The sequence below is a fragment of the Coccinella septempunctata genome, chromosome X (assembly GCF_907165205.1).
Source record: "Coccinella septempunctata chromosome X, icCocSept1.1, whole genome shotgun sequence".
In the NCBI taxonomy this organism is placed as follows: Eukaryota; Metazoa; Arthropoda; class Insecta; order Coleoptera; family Coccinellidae; genus Coccinella; species Coccinella septempunctata.
Window position 1 is genome coordinate 9,786,683 of NC_058198.1, and position 18,344 is coordinate 9,805,026.

Consider the following 18,344-nt stretch of genomic DNA (forward strand, 5'->3'; position numbering starts at 1 on the left):
CTCTTTAATTTTTTCCCGTAGAGTGGTCGGTTATGTCGAATAGTAATCTCCGGTTATTTTTCTACCCTTATCCAAAAAATCAATCATGATTACTCCATGGCAATCCCAAAAAACTGAAGCAAGAACTTTTCCAGTAGATTTTTGGATACGAAAATTCAGAAGAACCAGAGTGGCGCCATTCCATCGATTGTTGCTTTGTTTCTGGATCGTAGAAATGTACCCAAGTCTCATCCATAGTAACATTTTTGTTCAAGAAGTCTACACGTTTTCAAATAGAGCACAGATCGAACGCGATGCTTCTACCCTTGCACGCTTTTGGTCAACATTCGAACATTTGGAGATCCATTTTGCAGCAATTTTTCTCATGTCCAAATTGGCGAATCCAACTACCGATGAGGGCGCTGCGACTTGTCAACAAACATGGCCGAAAATGAGTAATCATCGTGAAAACAATGTTATCGTAGATTTTATTCTATTATAGAGATATTTGTGAAAGTAGTGAATAATTATGGGATTATTGATTGTGCTCGGGTTCCTCCAAAACTTTCCCGAACATGTTGGTGTCGTTTGATGAAGATTTTACAAGAACTTATATCCAGAAAATTTCATTCTATCATCACACTCACATGAATTATGTAATTTGTGGAAATGAATTAATGTAAATATTTGAGATAATTTATTTGGATGAAAACATATTATGCAGTTCAAAATGCCAACACAGAAATTATTTTCCAGCATTTACAACCAACTCAACAAGACCACCTGAAATTTAATTCTACAGTTGTAATTTCATTAACGAAATTTGAAATTCTTGTCGAACGGTTTAATTATTTATTGATCACATTCAACTGCTTGCAAAATTCCATGTCAAATCACCACTTTTCATTTGAAATGTTCCCAACATATCATCTCTTGAAGATTGCAAGTCCAGTAATGCATGTACAACTTCAGTTATGTCAGAAATTTAATCTCATATACTTTCTTTTGCTCAGGTTTCTCGGCACTATCAAAATCATGGAAATGAAAATTCGCATTGCCTTTCTTAATCATCCAACACTAGAAAATTCATCTAGAACAAAGTGTCTACTAACCTAAAATTATAGCGAAAATTGGTAAATAGTTTCTCAACTGAATGACACTGATATAAATACTCACTAAATTTTTTTAATACCTATTCTTCTAGTCAGGCATCCAAAAAATTTTGTGAATATAGTTCACTGGTAACCGAATATGTAATGAAAATATCTAATCCAAAGAAGTTAAACTCAAGTTATTACTCACTTTCTAGGTTAGTGATTTGGCCGCTAGGCGGCGTTTAGATTTTTGGATTCGCCAATTGACGTGAATTATATAATGAACGCGTTCGTATGAAATATTCAGTGCTTCAGATATCCGTTTTAGCCCAATTCGACGGTCTGATAAAATCATGTCATGAACTGCATCGATATTTTCGGAGACTGACACAGAAACTGGCCTTCCCGATCGGTCATCATCTTCAATGGAAAATTTACCTCTTTTGAAGCTTGCAGTCCAATTTTTCACGGCTGCATACGAAGGACATTGATCACCAAGGGTATTCAACAAACTTCATAAATCTGCTTACCTCTTAACCTTTTAAATACAGGTACTTGATGATGGCTCGATACTCCAATTTTTCGATTTTCACAATTTCGGTGGGCATCTTCTTTCTTTTGATTTGTTGCGTAACTGTGGTTAACTTTTTTGACCTCAAACTTCACACTGGCACTTCTAATGAGTTATTGCATAGATAAACACTATAGATGAGAAACTCTGAGATAAAATTTTGTTACGAAGAAAAGCGCCATCTCTTAAACGTCAGCAAACTAATCTCGATTAATTTGTCGAGAGCGCTCTTTACGCTTTGATAAGGTAATTTTATTTTATTTTATTTGGAGACAACTATGTAACAAATAATACTCTGAGTTCATACATACAATTTATTAGATGAAATGTTCACATATGATAATTGAAAAACAATAGAATATATGATTGATAAACAAACAAAAATCAGTTAAATGAAACTTATCTATCTTTTATGAGCTGAAATACCTCAAATTTGGACAAGATTTCAAGCGCTTCATGAGAAAATCATACCTCTTCTTTGGTACTACATCCTACGTAATCAGAAAAGATTTATTCTTCGAATTCCTCATAGTCCGGCTTCTGAAGAATTATGCCAACCATAACTCTACAAGGAACCATAAGAACAGGCAATTTTTTCTCTCTTCTTTCACTTTTACTCGTTGCTCTTGAATTTAGGTACACAACAATATTTCTTCCCAACGAAAACTTGTAATAAAATGAACAAACAAACTTGAAATCGAATGTTGATCATTTGACATATCAATTTCACACACAAGCGCAGAATCAAAGATTAACTTAGTCTATGCTACAAAGTCACTCTAGTTTATGCGCAGAATTATCAGCGTAGGAAACTAACATTTTTTTATATTAATTCGCTGACCTTTCAGAGATGGCAGCAGTTCATTCGGTTCACGTCATTACTGAGGGAGTTTCACCCCCCAGAGTTATTGTTCGTTGCTAAGATAACGCAATATTTTTTCATGCATGGAACTGGTCTAGGCTAACTAGATATCAATACATCCTCGTATATCAGAAACTACGAATTACCTTTTTCCAATAGGTACCATGAAGGGCAGTAACTTTCTTAACAATAAAATACTGCTCTCAAAACTTCACCATGACGAACAAGGCAACGGAATGGCACATCCAAAAACTGATATGCATTTCGTTAAAATTTATTGCTCACGCATTCTCAAGGTATTGAATTTATTATGAAATGTAGGCGATCTCCTACATTTCATAATAAATTTTGTTGTTGATTTTTGACATCTTCCTTTATTCTTCGAAATTATATCTGAAACAAAGAAACAATAGGTGAAATTCAGTGCAAGAATAATATTATAATAACAATGTCCACGAGATGTTATATTTTTGCACTGCTAAAAAAAATCAAATGTTATTACTTATCAGGAATTTCATTCATATTGTAAGCGTCAGATTACCCTTCAGGAGGGATGGAATGGTTTAAAAAGTTTAAAAGGATTCCATCAATTTGATGATATTGCTCCCATACTGCTCAATTTTTTTTTGGCTTCTTCAATCTCTCACTCGGAATATTTAAGGGCTCACCATCCAATCATGTGACCTCTCCAATAATAACTGGAACATCCAAATCGATTTCCTCAATTTTTCATCGAATTCATAAATCATTCAACTGGATGGTTAGGGTCAGTGAAATAACACAATAACAACATAATAATAAACGCAACCGTACAATACTGCGATTATTTATGTTGATCAATGTTTCGAGCAGATTAAATGTGAATTATATCCTATTTCTGATCAATTTACAATGATTTGAATTATTTTCATTCGAATTCACTCGCAAAACGTACTAGGTAATCCATTTTAGTCATTTCAATTACGTTAACCCTTGTGACATCTTTCATATTAAGGGAACATTAATCACCAGAGATCGTCGAAGATTGCAATTGTGGAAATAATCATTGAAATTAGTTAATTATTCGAATTAGTGGATGTTCATTAAATAAATTTTGAACGATAATAAATAAGAATTTGATATTTTGTAAGCATGTGTAACTTAATATACTCTTTAAGAATAGTCATACGAAAAATTGGATTGTCATTTGAAAAACGTCATATCTCAAATTTGGGGCATAACATTTAAAAAAAATACGCTTTTTTAATTAAAGGAACTAATCGCATTGCATATTTGCAAGAAGTAAAGTAGAGATACTTCATTTCTTATAATTTACCTAATTTATAATGGAAAAAAGTGTTTCTTTTGACCTCAAGAATCTACTGTTGAAATATTTGTACGAGTCAAAGACTCATCGTGTATAGTTAGGTTTCTTTCACGGCTCTCTTAAGCAGAAATTAAATAAGCAATAGTCATTGAAAAATTCAATAAACGTTCAGACTTTCTTGCATTTTTCGTGATCGATTTCTGCAATTTCATGATTTTTAGGTTGACTGTCGAGCTCATTTGGATCTGCTTCATTCGATTTTTCAAGAAGAGATTTCAAGAACCAGCCTGATAAATTCAGTCTTGGTTAACATTTTCTGTAACAGTCAGTTGTCTACCAAAGTCGTATCATTAAATTTATCAACACTGCAGTCGATTGCAGTGATTTATAAAACATAACTAAAATATTTCCTGTGAATCCGTTATTTCTATTTTGAGTAAACGACTCTTGTAATAATAATAATAAAAGCAATTTTTCTTCTGAAAATTTACGAAAAGTTACGTATGGTTACGTAATTTAAGAAAACATTGAAAATATACCTAATCATGCATCGAGGTACTCATCTTATTCAGAGATAACAAACTAATTAGAAGATTTGAACCTTTCAGCTATACGTTCACCTTGACCAGTTCAATCGATTTCTCATGAAAAAGGTATGTTTACAGAAAAAAAATAAACAAAATCAGAGGTGATCAGCAAAATAGACTCACTTACATGAAAATTAAACAAATAAATGTGCCCACATCGAATTGATCTGAAGGGCCTTAGATATATCTTCCCAATAATGGATTCTTGATCGGTTGATTATTCCAATCTGAAAATCTTTCTCATGCGTCGTGCTATCGACAATCTCAATAGGAAACGAATAATCTGTGCGATCGAAAATTTGAGATAATAGGTTATCAATAATATCGAAGGGAACTAATCATAACACCTTCAGATTTGAATATAACAATGATACAATGACAATTGTGTTGCAGTGTGAATATTGACAAGTTATCATACTGAATGTGGAATCTTCATCTTGTGTTTTTAGAGACAGAACATCTGGGGTGAGTATTTAATTCATATAAATTCCACCTGTCCAAATATAACGCGTAGAAATATAACATTTCGAGGAAAAATTCTTGGAGGGTCCATTATTTAAAAGTAGATCTTTTTCTGACACTGAGTTGGTATTGTCAACATTGACACTTCTTTGAACTCTTTCAAACCATGTTAGCGAATATACTGTGGGGGTATATTATAATAAATTATGTATATCGGAGACAGTGTTTTTATTGAAAATATGCTTGAATAGATCAATGAAATAATTAAATCAGTTAAAAAATTAAATATCAAGAGGTAGTCATTTCTTTATCATTTTTGTCGAACAGAAAATTTTCATAGACATAAGTAAAGATTGTAGCATCGTATCGAGCTTAGATTACCGACTATATTTTGTTATTTTGCGACATAGGGTGTATAAACCATCAAAATACTTCTCTCTCTGCATAAATGAAGAACTTTATATTTCTACTTGTTCTTGTCCTGTCATAGCCAGTCATCAGTAAAATTATTGTGGGTATCAGTTCAGTTCAGACCGATTTTTCATAAATGTTGTTTTTCGCAAATTTTCGCTCAATAGGGTGATCCTTTGCTTACTTATTTTCATTTTACTTTAATTTGACAAAAAACAAAAAATTATTTTAAACAGCCTGAATTATTTCGTAGAGTTGGATCAGATTCTTTCATTTTCGAATAAGTTTATGTTCGTACTTCGTTGAATATCTTTTTACCGACAAGGAATAAAAATTTGATATTTGGGACACAAGTGTAACTTGATATCGGGTATATCAAGTTAAGTAGAAATATTCTTAAAAAAATGGGATTGCCTTTCAAAAAAATTATCGATGAATTTATATCTCAAATTTGGCACTCACTGTATAACATCTTTTTACATCAAAGGAAGAGAATTAAGAATAGGTATTAATCAGTCTGTTCGAGCATATTTGCAACAAAAAACTGTCGTTGAGTCATTGAATTTTTTCCAAGTTAGAAACTCCCCCTGTATACTTTCTTGTCGGTTTATAACTATATAAATTCATAAGACTGTTGAGCCTTAGAATTTCCATGCTCTTTATTGAAACTCGCCTAATCCTTGAAATTATCGGAAGAAATTTCTGGCCAATTTTAAAATTCAATAATATCAAGTATAAAGAGATGATATGGATATAATTATATTGGTGTTAAGCTAATCTCGCACAGCCAAAAATTGAGGTATTGTTTTCTTTAAAGGTACAGATTAGAAATTTCCTTTAGTGAATGGCTAAAGATATTGAATATAATTAATTTTTTCCTACTAAAGTGTGAAATACTGATATGAGAAAGATTTTTAGCATTGAATATCACTCGACCTACGTTACTTTTTCAAAAATTTTAAGGGACACTGGCAACGTCCCATTCCAAAGATATTTTTTTCGAAAAAATTCAGTGAAGAGTGGTGATATGTTTAAATTTCAACACCCTCAGAATGAGTCTTGGAAAATGTTAAGGTAAGGCTGTGAAGTATACACACTTTTCCGAAATTTCAGTCCAATTATTGTAAAGTGTAAATTTTGATCGATTCCAAATATCTACCATTAGAAATGATAAACAAGATGGGAAATGGAAGAAATGACTTAGTGAGAGTGTTGTTGTGCTGATACTTCATGATTTTTCTGGCAAGTCAGGCAGTTTCCAGTTGAGCACATTTTCGATATAATTTTATTGGCTGGTTGAAACCTCAGTGGATGCATATTTCCTCATCTATCATGAAACCTTCCGCAAATTGCCGAATGCGGTGAAAGAAATCAATTGGGCAATTAGCGGCAATTTCTATGAGCTGAAATAGAAATAGACTAATTTGAAAAGAATCTCACCTAACTATCTCGGAAAATTGCATCGTTATCACAGTACCGCTTTTGAATATTCCTATGTATGATTATAGAGTCAAATTAGTTTGAAGATACTAGTCGTTGTTAATTTAACTTCCATGGCTCAAGTACGTGCCGAATGGGAAAACTAAAGTATATACTATTCGCTAGTCGTAATAATGTAGAGTGAAGTGAGGAAAAACTCTACGTGAGTTCTGGATCCAGTTTCGGTGATAGTGTATAATTATAATATGCACGTTCAATGCTGTGTTTATTTTATCTGGCCAGATATGGTAATTATTACCCTTGAATCAATCTAAATATACAGGGTGAGTCTTTGACTCGTAAAAAGATTTTAACAGTAGATTCTTGAGGTCAAAATGAATACTTTTTTCCTTTGCCATTTTCTCCGAATCGTTTCGGTTTAAAAGATACAGGCTGTTGAAAAACCATAAAAAAATGTTATTTTTTAGTTTAATTGCGAAAACGGTTTCATCAAATGAAATACTATACTATACTATACTATATTATTATTTCGCAATATTTTTGAATCTTGAATCTTTGTCGAACACAAGATATCACCCACATCCTCCAGTTATCTCGTTATAGCCATTACATACCATAAACTTACCAAAAATTCAAAGAATCCAACTCTTGAAACTGAGTCGTACGCTATCTAATGAATATTTGAACGTTTTGTAAAATAAAAGTATTCTTTATATTTTCTCGTATAATGCGCCGTTTTTGAGTAGGTAATTTGATTTTCAAAAAAAAAAAATCTGTGATATTTGGACAATTGGGTACTATGGCTGAATGCAACTCTGTTTTAAAGATTCACAGATGTGTAGTGTCAGAAATTCAGCTAGTTATTCTGAAGATAATTTTGTTTTTTAGGGGTGGCACAGCTCATTATGAAAACTTAAAATGGCTATATCTTTTTATCAGGGCAAAATCTGAATATTTTTCATTCATTTTATTATCACTGATTATGGAGTACAAACTGAAGTCCTCAAAAAAACAATTTGAAGTGAGTGAACGTTCATACAGGGTGAGGAAGAAGTATATGATACCAAGTCGATATCTTTGACACGAAAAATCAAGTATTCATGAAACTTTTGAAGGCAGATTCCATTACACATAAGAATATAAAGCCTAATTTTCTGGTACCACTATACATCACCGGAAACTCCCTCAATTTCTTCAATTTAAAGGATACATCCTGTATATTTTTTCGAATTTCGAAGGACCTGTTTATTTCGAATTCGTATATTCAGTGAAAATAATTCAACTGATACCATGGCTTGTTGCCAAATTTGCTGTGGGTACATGGTTTCCTTGTAGAAATGTAATTCTCCCTAGCAGTTCTTTAATAAGGTGACCGTAGAGGTAGAAGCTAACAGCTCCACATCTTCAGACCGATATAAAAACTCACCTTATTAAAGAACTACTAGGACTAGGAAGAAAATTTGTTTCATTCAAAAATCTTATAGCTTCCTACGTGGACATCAATTTGTTAATATCCAATGGTCATAATTTAACTGCGTGTCTTTTAGACGTCTGCCATTTTTTCCAACAAATTTCATGGTTATGAAGATTAAAGATTAATGTATGATTTTTTCAATTGAAATCTCGAAGATCTTTTAAGTGCTCTTGGTGAAAAGAATGTATGAAATTCAATATTATATTTAATAAAAAGCATTCATCATCAGGTGCAGTTCAAGAAACGAAATTATTAAATCGTCAGTATTTTTTAGATGGTCAAAATTACTTCATGTGCATAATTATAGTAATGATTCCGTATTAACTTAAGTTATAAGATGCATTTTAATATTTTGAAGTCTGTATAGAAGACTATTTTAAAACTCACCACCTTCGATCAAACTATCACAAAATGAAATATTCACCAGATTCCCCAACTTCAAATTGAAAATGCGTCATTACTTTCTAAAGAAATCCAAAAGCCTTCGATTTGTAGTATCGAAAAATCGGTCTATGAGCTTCTATCTACTTCGAAAAAAAAAAGACATTATTGCAGGAAGAATAATTTTTTCCCAATAATTCTTCTATGAGGCGTTTCAAGCTTATTCATTCCTTCTGGCTTACACTGTATATATACCTATTTCGAGGATAGTTTATAATTTTTTTCGTCCCCAGTTTGGCATTAGGAAAATGAACTAAAGAGGCAAAATATTGGGTATCTGCTGCATTGCACTCTCTCCATCCGTTAATTAAAGCATCAAGCCAAGTCATAAGTTATGTAGGAGTAGTACGAGTACCATCGAATCCGTCCAATGAAAATCAACATATTCTGGAATAGGCATACTCGGTAAAACCAATAAAGTTCTCGACCCCTGAAATTATTCCCTTAGCAATTCAAGAAGTTTAATTACGTTTGAAATGGAAATGAGATTCGCGGTCAAACTCACATCTCGAATAACTGAATTGGTCCAAGGACTAAGAAACGAGAGAAGAAATTACGAGAAATCAGAATCGGATCCTGAAAAATTCACACATTTCTCGATGATACCATATAACAATCTACCTCTAGCTCAGCACGAATAACTAAAGTTCAATTTTGAACAATACAGTAGTATCCCGAAAAATGGGTTTCTGTTCAATTTTTTCGACATAATTGTCATTATTACATTATACTGTTTTGGGGTTTTGACTGACATCATACTTTGCAGATGGAGAGATCAAAAACGAAATAATTTTCCATTTAAATTCCAATGTACAGTACTCGTCGAATTGGAATTTATTTAAAAAAATAACGGTCCAGCTGGAAATTTATGATGACAAGCCAATAATCGAAATTTATTCAATTCGGATGATATCGCACAGTTTTTCATCTCCCTCCTCTCATGGTTTCTAAATATACCGCATTTCCATTTTACCTGTTAATTCGAAGTGAGATTGCACTCGCTCTTCATCGAGGCATCTGTGGGACCAAATTCCCCGTAGGGATAATTTATTAAATGAGCATGCATCACAGTGCTCGATAAAATAGTGCTTTTGAATATTTTCGGACGAATTCACTCTCCTCTCAATTTTAGAAGCATCGTTCAAGCTGGCTATTCGCGGAATGCAACCAGTGTAATTGAAAAGTACTCAAAGAACTTACGGAGCAATTTACTGTATATCCGTTGCTCCAACCAAGCGAATACGAATACAGCTGGGTTTTTAGTAACATCGAAATTTATTTAGAATACACCCACACATCTACTGCACCGTGTCTTGAACAACAGTCTTCAATATGCAGTATTTCCATATGTGCTTAAGATAGCAGTTAGAAAGCCTATCTACCATCAAAATAATCCAACTGACGGTTTTCAGATTTTGAGTCTAGGTATCATTGGTGACTAAATATTTATTTCTATGTTCTTCTTGGATATGGCCTTGTTCTTCTTCTTTGTAACTTCTCCAGTATATTTGGAAAAATCATCTTCAACAGACTTCTGAGTATCTCCAAAACTTTCGTGGTGCTAGATGATGAAAAACTTGGTTTCATAAAGCGAAAAGCCCTGAGATTGCGATTTATAAACTGGTTGAGCTGATAATTAAGTGTATGGAAATTGAAGAACAGATGTTCATGGCCTTTTCTATGTCTACTCCAGGGGTACCTCAAGGGACGTAAATGAATTCTTTAGGATGATTGGTTTCGAATATACATAGGCGAAATCTATTGTTGATGTAGGTGTGAAACAGGGCAGTGGTCTTGTCCCCTTGCACCTGGACCATTCATGGATCATTCAAAAACCACGTCAGAGGCTGGTGATGAAATATACAGAAGCAAGCACTAAGTGTACACTATCGTTAGGCTCCTGTTCGAGTATTTTTCAGGCACAAGGTCTCCTTAGTCTGGGTTCCAGGTCAATCTGGAATCCAAGGAAACAAGGAAGCCAACACACTCGCTAGAAATGGAGCAGAAACGCCACTTACTGGCCCAGAGCCTTTCTGTGGTATAAGAAAATGCACATATAAGAAAGAGTTACTGCAGAAGGAAGTATCCTAAAGGAAAACACTCTGGAGGAATCATCCAGGAATGGATCAATCCAAATGATTCCTCCGGAATTTTAGAACTGCAAGATCCAGAAGTATTTGGATTTGAGTAAGAAGTAACGCATCCTCATCAGCTTCACAGGACATTGTCTCCTTAGAAAGATGATGAGAATGGAGTAATAAGAAACTGACGAGTGTAGATTCTATGGGGAAAAAGAGGAAACTCCTGTTTACCTGGTTACAGAATGCCTCACTATCACAAGCCTGAGCAAGAAATGTCTTGGAAGATAAAATAACAGGAGGAATGAGCTTTCTTGAAGCCCTCTCAGATACTGGAGATCATTGGAGGTAGAGAGCGAACTGTAGATGGCCCCAGCTCTGATGGGGGGCACAATAGACCTTAAGGTTGCAGTGAGATGTAACCCCCTTGTCAAACTATAAACTATCTACAGCCCACTGAAATGAATCGATCTCAGAGGGTAAGAGCTTGATAAATTAAAAAAAAAATTTGATGAAAACAACTAAAAACCTCCCAGTTTTCCCTTAAAGTACACATGTATAACAGATGTTCCACCCCTAATAGTTCAATCAATACTCTTCATCTGTCCAATCAATTCCATTTCGTTTTTGCAGCTGAAATAAATTTCTTGAGATATTTCTTACTTAAAACGTGTGCAGGAGATAATTTGATGCTCAACGAAGAAGAGATTTTTCATTTATTCAATTATCGACAAAGGCTTTGAATACATTTGAGAATTCTTTCTGAAGATTTCAATACTGATTATATTTATAACGAACATAAAGAATGTCGAAAAAAACCTTGTTTACCTAAGCTCTGGATGATTTTCATAATTTTCTTTGGATTGAGAAACTGGGAAATTACTTAATGAAAGTACAAATAAAGCGTTATATAGATAGCAAACATCAATTGTTCTCCTGAAAAAATCATTGTTCTTCAATCGCCTCGAGTGCTCAAAATTACGCATTATGATCTTTATTTTGATAGAGAAATGAGATCAAGGATCAGTTCTAATTTTCCAGGTACATACTCTTATTGTGAAGATTTCAATTGATATATAGATATGTTGAAATAGTTCTCCGAAAAATTTTCTTGAAATTGAAGAAAACTCAATGTTTCTATTTCTGATGCAAGGCATTCAGAATAAATTGGTATAATTATGTTATTCTGAAATTTAAGCGAAATGTGGAGGAGATACTATTGGATCCCATAATGTCTATCTTCTTGGTACAAGAAAATTCATCAGCAGATTTGTAGGGAAAAATGAAAATTTTTTGCCATGTTCACCCTAACTTTCTGTTTTTTTTCTCTAGTTTACTTCTTGTGATCTCACGAAAGAATAAGTAGGAGAAACAAGACGTTGTCACTGAGAACAATATGGCGAAGCATTCCAATTCGCCTCTATAATTTTACCACTGACTGAGGGTTGAGAATTCGATTGATTAAATGCCATCATCATTTGAACAAAGATTATAAAACTGAGATGTGACTAATAATTAAACTGTTTTCCTTTCAAGAATTCCAATAAGGAAATTATATCTTCGAATACATTCCAAATCAATGGTTATTCAAATTTTCATATCGCCAAAACATAATGCGTTATGCTTTAACGTCAGTTAATATTTACGATTCCCAGAAATTGCTACCCAATAATTTCGTGCATGGATATGAATATTTATTAATTTCTCGCTGAATGATAACAAGTCCCATGTAATGACATAGAATGGATCGCAAGTTATGCCGTGGAATTATTGTACATAGTGCTCCTCTCACGTCCTTCTCCTTTTGCTTGTTAATAGCTAGTTGAAATTTTCCACGTAAGAGAGGAAAATTGACGTCGGGCGTAAAAGCTCAATCTCGAATTCGGCAGGACCTCATTTTTCAGGACAATCGGGAATTCCGGATTCTGCTGTAGTTTCTGATAGGAAGTGATTTCAGTTACTCCTTTCGTTAGGTTTCCCGACGAAGGACTTCGTTTCAGTTCCTATTTCCTTCCTTCCTACAATAGAGTAGTCGGAGACCCTAGTCAGACATTCATATCCGAATTGGCATCAGTTCAGACGTCGTGAAATAAACTATATTCTGTCGTGTTATGGAGGTATTAAATTCTCATAGTGTTCTTCCTTTTCTGCCTTACGTCTCTTTAATTTTGTTCTTTTCAATTGCCATCGAAAGAAGGAATGAAGTGAATTTTTTAGTTGGGAATAATATGAAGTCATGAAAATCACAGCTTCCATATTGAAATGAAGAATTCATTCCTTCCCCCATTGATGAAAAAAAGATCCAACCGATGTTCAGAGAGTCGATCACCCTTCACTAATCACTTCCGAAGAGTTTTTCATTTGCATTTGTTGCCAAAGTTGCGTCGAAAGATATCGCAACCGTTGAAATGTTTCTTTCTCTGGTCTGTGGACATCAACGGCTCCTTGCAATTGGTCCCAAGCCTGCTCGATTGATAATGTTACTCAGGAGATCCTTGAGGTACTGCCAGATATGGATTAAGTTATGTGGCACTATAGTATCACCCAGAAAAACGGAATTTTGATCAATAACCGAATAAGGTGCTTGCAGTAGGACATGACCTGAAAGTTCTATACACTTATCTGAAAGAATAAACAGAAATAAAAAGCAAGAAAAGACACGTTTTCATTTTTAACTACGTATACCTTCCAATAATGCCATATGGTAAACAACCTTAGCGAACATAAGCTTATTAACTGGATAATAACAGATTTTTCCATAGTATGCCATCATGGGCACACTAATTTAAAGAGGACCAGCTCTTTGAGCTGGTCAGCTTACCAATAAACGTCTGGATGTAAGATTGACTTAATGGGGTCGTCTTCTGATAGTGCTTAAGTGAATTGAAATACCTGTGGCATCTCGAAGTCGTTGATTTGCCATTCTGCAAGTGCGGAAAATGCAAGTCTCGCCGAAACGGAAGAACCAAAATATGTATTTCTTACACACATTGCCAAAAATGAATGAACTTGATTGAAACTAGCTTCTGATGAGTGATGAACCAAAAGATGTTTCTGTAATTTTATACGAGGATATCAATATATTCATCAATAAGAATTCTTAGCCTACTATAGAACCAAACAAAATTTCAATGTCAAAATATTTTATTACTCAAAATATTCTCCTCTTAATTGGATACATTTTTTACAGCGAAACTGCAACGTCTCTACACCTTTCAAAAAAAATGTTTCTTCTTGCTCTGCAAAACAGACCTCCTCAGCATTTATTATATCCTCTTTGTAAAGAAATTTACCACCTTTTAAACTTTCTTCAGTTGAGGAAAGAGATGACAAAGGGATGGAGCCAAATCTGGTGAATAAGGGGGGTGTTCTGGTAATTCAAACCCTAAATCACGAATTTTCTGCATGGCAACATGAGATTTGTGTGTAGCGGCGTTGTCCTGCAAAAACAAAACACCTTTGGATAGCTTTTCGCGTCTTTTCTCTTTAATTTTTTCCCGTAGAGTGATCAGTAATGTCGAATAGTAATTAGTAATCTCCGGTTATTGTTCTACCATTACCCAAAAAATCAATCATGATTACTCCATGGCAATCCCAAAAAACTGAAGCAAGAACTTTTCCAGCAGATTTTTGGACACGAAACTTCTTAGGTCTTGGAGGACCAGAGTGTCGCCATTCCATCGATTGTTGTTTTGTTTCTGGATCGTAGAAATGTATCCAGGTCTCATCCATATTATCAATTCGGTTTAAGAAGTCTACATCGTTTTCAAATCGAGCACAGATCGAACGTGATGCTTCTACCCTTGCACGCTTTTGGTCAACATTCAAATATTTGGGGATCCATTTCGCAGCAATTTTTCTCATGTCCAAATTGATGTGAACTATATAATGAACGCGTCTGTATGAAATATTCAGTGCTTCAGATATCCGCTTTAGCCCAATTCGACGGTCTGATAAAATCATGTCATGAACTGCATCGATATTTTCTGGGACTGACATAGAAACTGGCCTTCCCTATCGCAATTTTTCACGGTCGCATACGAAGGACATTGATCACCAAGGGTATCAAGCATATCTTCGTAAATCTGCTTACCTCTTAACCCTTTTAAATACAGGTACTTGAAGATGGCTCGATACACCAATTTTTCGATTGTGACAATTTCGGTGGACATCTTCTTCCTTTCAATTTATTGGGTACCTCTGGTTTACTTTTTTGACCTTAAACTTCACAATGACACTTCTTATAAGCTATTGTTCGTTGCTATGGTAACGCAATATTTTTTTTATGCATGGAACTAGTCTAAGCTAACTAGATATCAATACATCTTCGTTAGTTCGTGTAACAGAAAAAAATTATTGAAATATAATTAAGATTATATGCAATCTTCGGAAAACATGACTATATACTTATCTTTTGTGGAGCAGGTTATTAAATTTGAATGAGATGTAATACCTTGTGTCGTTGCCGGGACAGTCTGCTCGACTATTCCAACAACATTGTTAAACCAATCATTATTATTCATAATGATACTGATCTCACACGGATAGTCGCTGGCAGAAATAATAGAAAAATAAATCTGCCCGCAGCTTTATCGGTAATTCTCGTTCGGTCGATAAATTAGAAGAACAATTTGGGAAGGGAAATGGACCGAATTCGGCTGGAAGTGCCTTCTGAAATAGGAAAGCTGTGAACATTGCAAGGGAGCGTTATATTTCGAAGTAATTGTTTTACCTCATTAGTTGATCATTTATATTCAAGCCTATTGTCCGCAAAATACGTAAATATACCCGTATACAGTAGATTACCGCTTTGGCAGAATTCATGTATTTAATTATGGATTTATTAATTTCCACTGAATTAGGGGATGAATGTGGTGTTGATTTGTTTGGTGTTCTTTATCTCACCACATGTTTTTGTTCTTGTTCGGTGGACCATTTGACATGGAATTTCCATCAATCAATTTACCTGATCATCAGTATTGTGGTTATTATTCTCTCTGCCATTTGTTGCACTGATCGATTTTTTGTTTGTTTATTTCAATAACGATAACGAACCTTTGTTATCTCAACACTCTCATAGTTCACATTTTGAGGCATGAAACAAACACGTCCGTCTATGACCCAATTTTGTTCGGAAAATTACAGATTATTTAACTTTTGGAAAACAGTGTCAAAAAAAAATCTACCCGAAATCAACTATGCGAACTTCCAGGTTTGATCAAGAAAAACATACTAACATACTGTATTTTAAAAAGTATTTTACATATTCAAGTAGTGAGTTTCTTGTAATTTTTTTACTATTCACTTCAATTTTTGAGCAGTATATAGATCCTTAGTTAATACCCCATACAGGTTGAGTGTTTGACTCCTACAATAATTTTAACAGTAGATTCTTGAGGTCAAAAGAAACACTTTTTTCCCTTACCATTTTTTTCCGAATCGCCTCGGTTTGAAAGATACAGGCTGTTGAAAAACCATAAAAAATGTTATTTTTAGTTCTATCTCACAAACGGTTTTATCGAATGAAATGAATTTCGGAATATAGTTTTTCATTCATTTGATGAATCTTTTTCGAACACCCACGTCTTTCAATTTTCTCATTATGACCATTACGTACCATAAAGATACCAAAAATTCAAAGAACCCAACTCTTGGAACTAAGTTGGACGCTATGTAATGAATATTTGAACGTTTTGTAAAATGAAAGTATTCCTCATAATTTCTCATATAAATCGATTTCAAGCGAATAACCTGGTCATCATTGGTAATTACCAACAATAACCAACTGCATTCCAGCGCTTTTGGTCATTATTGGTTTTAATATCGTGACGTCATGAACTAGCCCTTCAACGTCATCATTCTGAACCGGAGATAACCATACTCGAGAGCTGGGTTAAACTTCTGGTTATTGAAGTGAGGTTAGAAGTTGTGAAGGGCCATAACCAAGGGCAAAACCAGCAATAACCGTGGTTATTACAGGTTATTCGCTTGAAATCGATTTTAATGCACCGTTTTCGAGTAGTTTGATGTTCAAAAATGAAAAAGTATCTGTGAAAATTTGAAAAATTGGGTACTTTGAATACAGCTAGGTTCAAAAGATTCACAAATGTATAGTGTCATAAATTAAGCTAGATATTCAGAAGGTAATTTTCTTTTTCTATAGGGGTGGCACAGCTCATTATGAAAACTTATGGCTATATCTTTTTATCAGGGCCAAATCGGAAAAAATTGTATATGAAAAAATTTTTTTTTTTTACCCCATGAATCTGCTGTTGAAATATATGTACGAGTCAAAGACTCACCCTGTATATTGAAATGTACTGATTTGTATCCGTGGAATAGAAAAAATTATTCAAATTATGTACCATTTCTTCTCATTCGAGCTTTCAAGATTTATTCATCTCTTCATCAGGAGAACAACAATACAATAACAAATAAGTATGAATAATACAAGTGAATAGTGAATATTACTGATAACTTACGAAATTTAGATTATTTGAATATTATTGTAGTAGGTAAGTAAATAATTAAAGCTCTAGTAAAAAAAACAGTTCACAATTCGACAATTCGAATAATTGCTGCTATCCTACTAATAAAAATCATTATAATAACTTATCAACAACGAATTACAACTCATATTGAAATGAACTATATTTTGATATAGAGGGATGATAATTCATCATTTTTCAGCGAAATGCATATCGATTCCATTCAAGTTCAGTCGTAGTACCTCTCATTTTCCACAAAATATGAAATGCTACTGAATTGAGTTGAGATACACCTGCAATGCCGAGCAATATTTTGCAATCCTACGCTATCCATTGAAATAATTCTGATGGTTATCGCACAATCTGCCTGCATTGGAATCCCAATGTGTCTTCAATGAAAATCTGATTCATTTCGCAATCAGCTGCAACGATAGGCTGTCTAATTTTCAATGGCCGATGATGGTGCACGAAATATTTACAAAAACAGATAAACGTACAAGTGGGCCGGATCCGATTCATTCGAACAAAATAGATTTTCACAAATGGCGATAATGGCAGGATCTCTCCTATATCGGGAATTCTCTTATCATATCATTGTTCGTGACTGACCCCGACAGAATCGATGACTTTCCGTTGTTACAGGAATGATTGATGGCTTGAGATTTCCTAGATTTATCTCGTTTTCCCAGAGATCTATTATCAGCGATGTTTTTTTTTAGATGTTATGATTGAATTCCATTCCATACGGTGGTGGTGTGGTTTTCAATTATCGTTTCTTGTTCTGAGACATATTCGTTTTTTTTTTGAGATAACAAAATTTGTTGTGCTCGTGGATGATACAGAAATATGGTTTGAAATTGAGATGAAAACACAGTGTGTAAAGACGCAACGAAAATGAGGGAACATTCACTTTTCCCAGATATCTCAAAATCAAAAGGACGATGCTATGTTGGAGCCCTTTCCATAGATATTTTCGTCCAATTGAAGTTTCTTCAAATGCTCTGGTAGTTTCTTTGAAGTCAGGCCTATAAACGAAATGACAATAGAGAAAGTCTTGACATCTCTAGATGAGCTTATCTAGAAGGTTGTTGATGTATGTACTCGTCGATTACCACTGTTCTATCCTTATATGTAATCAGCAACATGAGGTC

General features: G+C 34.1%; 1 protein-coding gene across 5 annotated transcripts in view; it reads left to right on the plus strand.

Moving 5' to 3' along the window:
• Positions 1-18,344, plus strand: part of LOC123321419 (solute carrier family 41 member 1-like) — a 69,123-nt gene that overhangs the window by 13,968 nt on the left and 36,811 nt on the right. Inside the window, exon 2 of one of the 5 annotated variants that reach the window (XM_044909000.1) lies at positions 4,793-4,864. The exons of 2 other annotated variants lie outside the window; for them this stretch is intronic. The gene's annotated coding sequence lies outside the window, so the exon portion shown is untranslated. Of the gene's footprint in view, positions 1-4,536; positions 4,865-6,871; positions 7,000-18,344 lie in introns of those variants that run through there. 2 more of the 5 variants (XM_044909003.1, XM_044909002.1) reach the window with 2 other exon arrangements.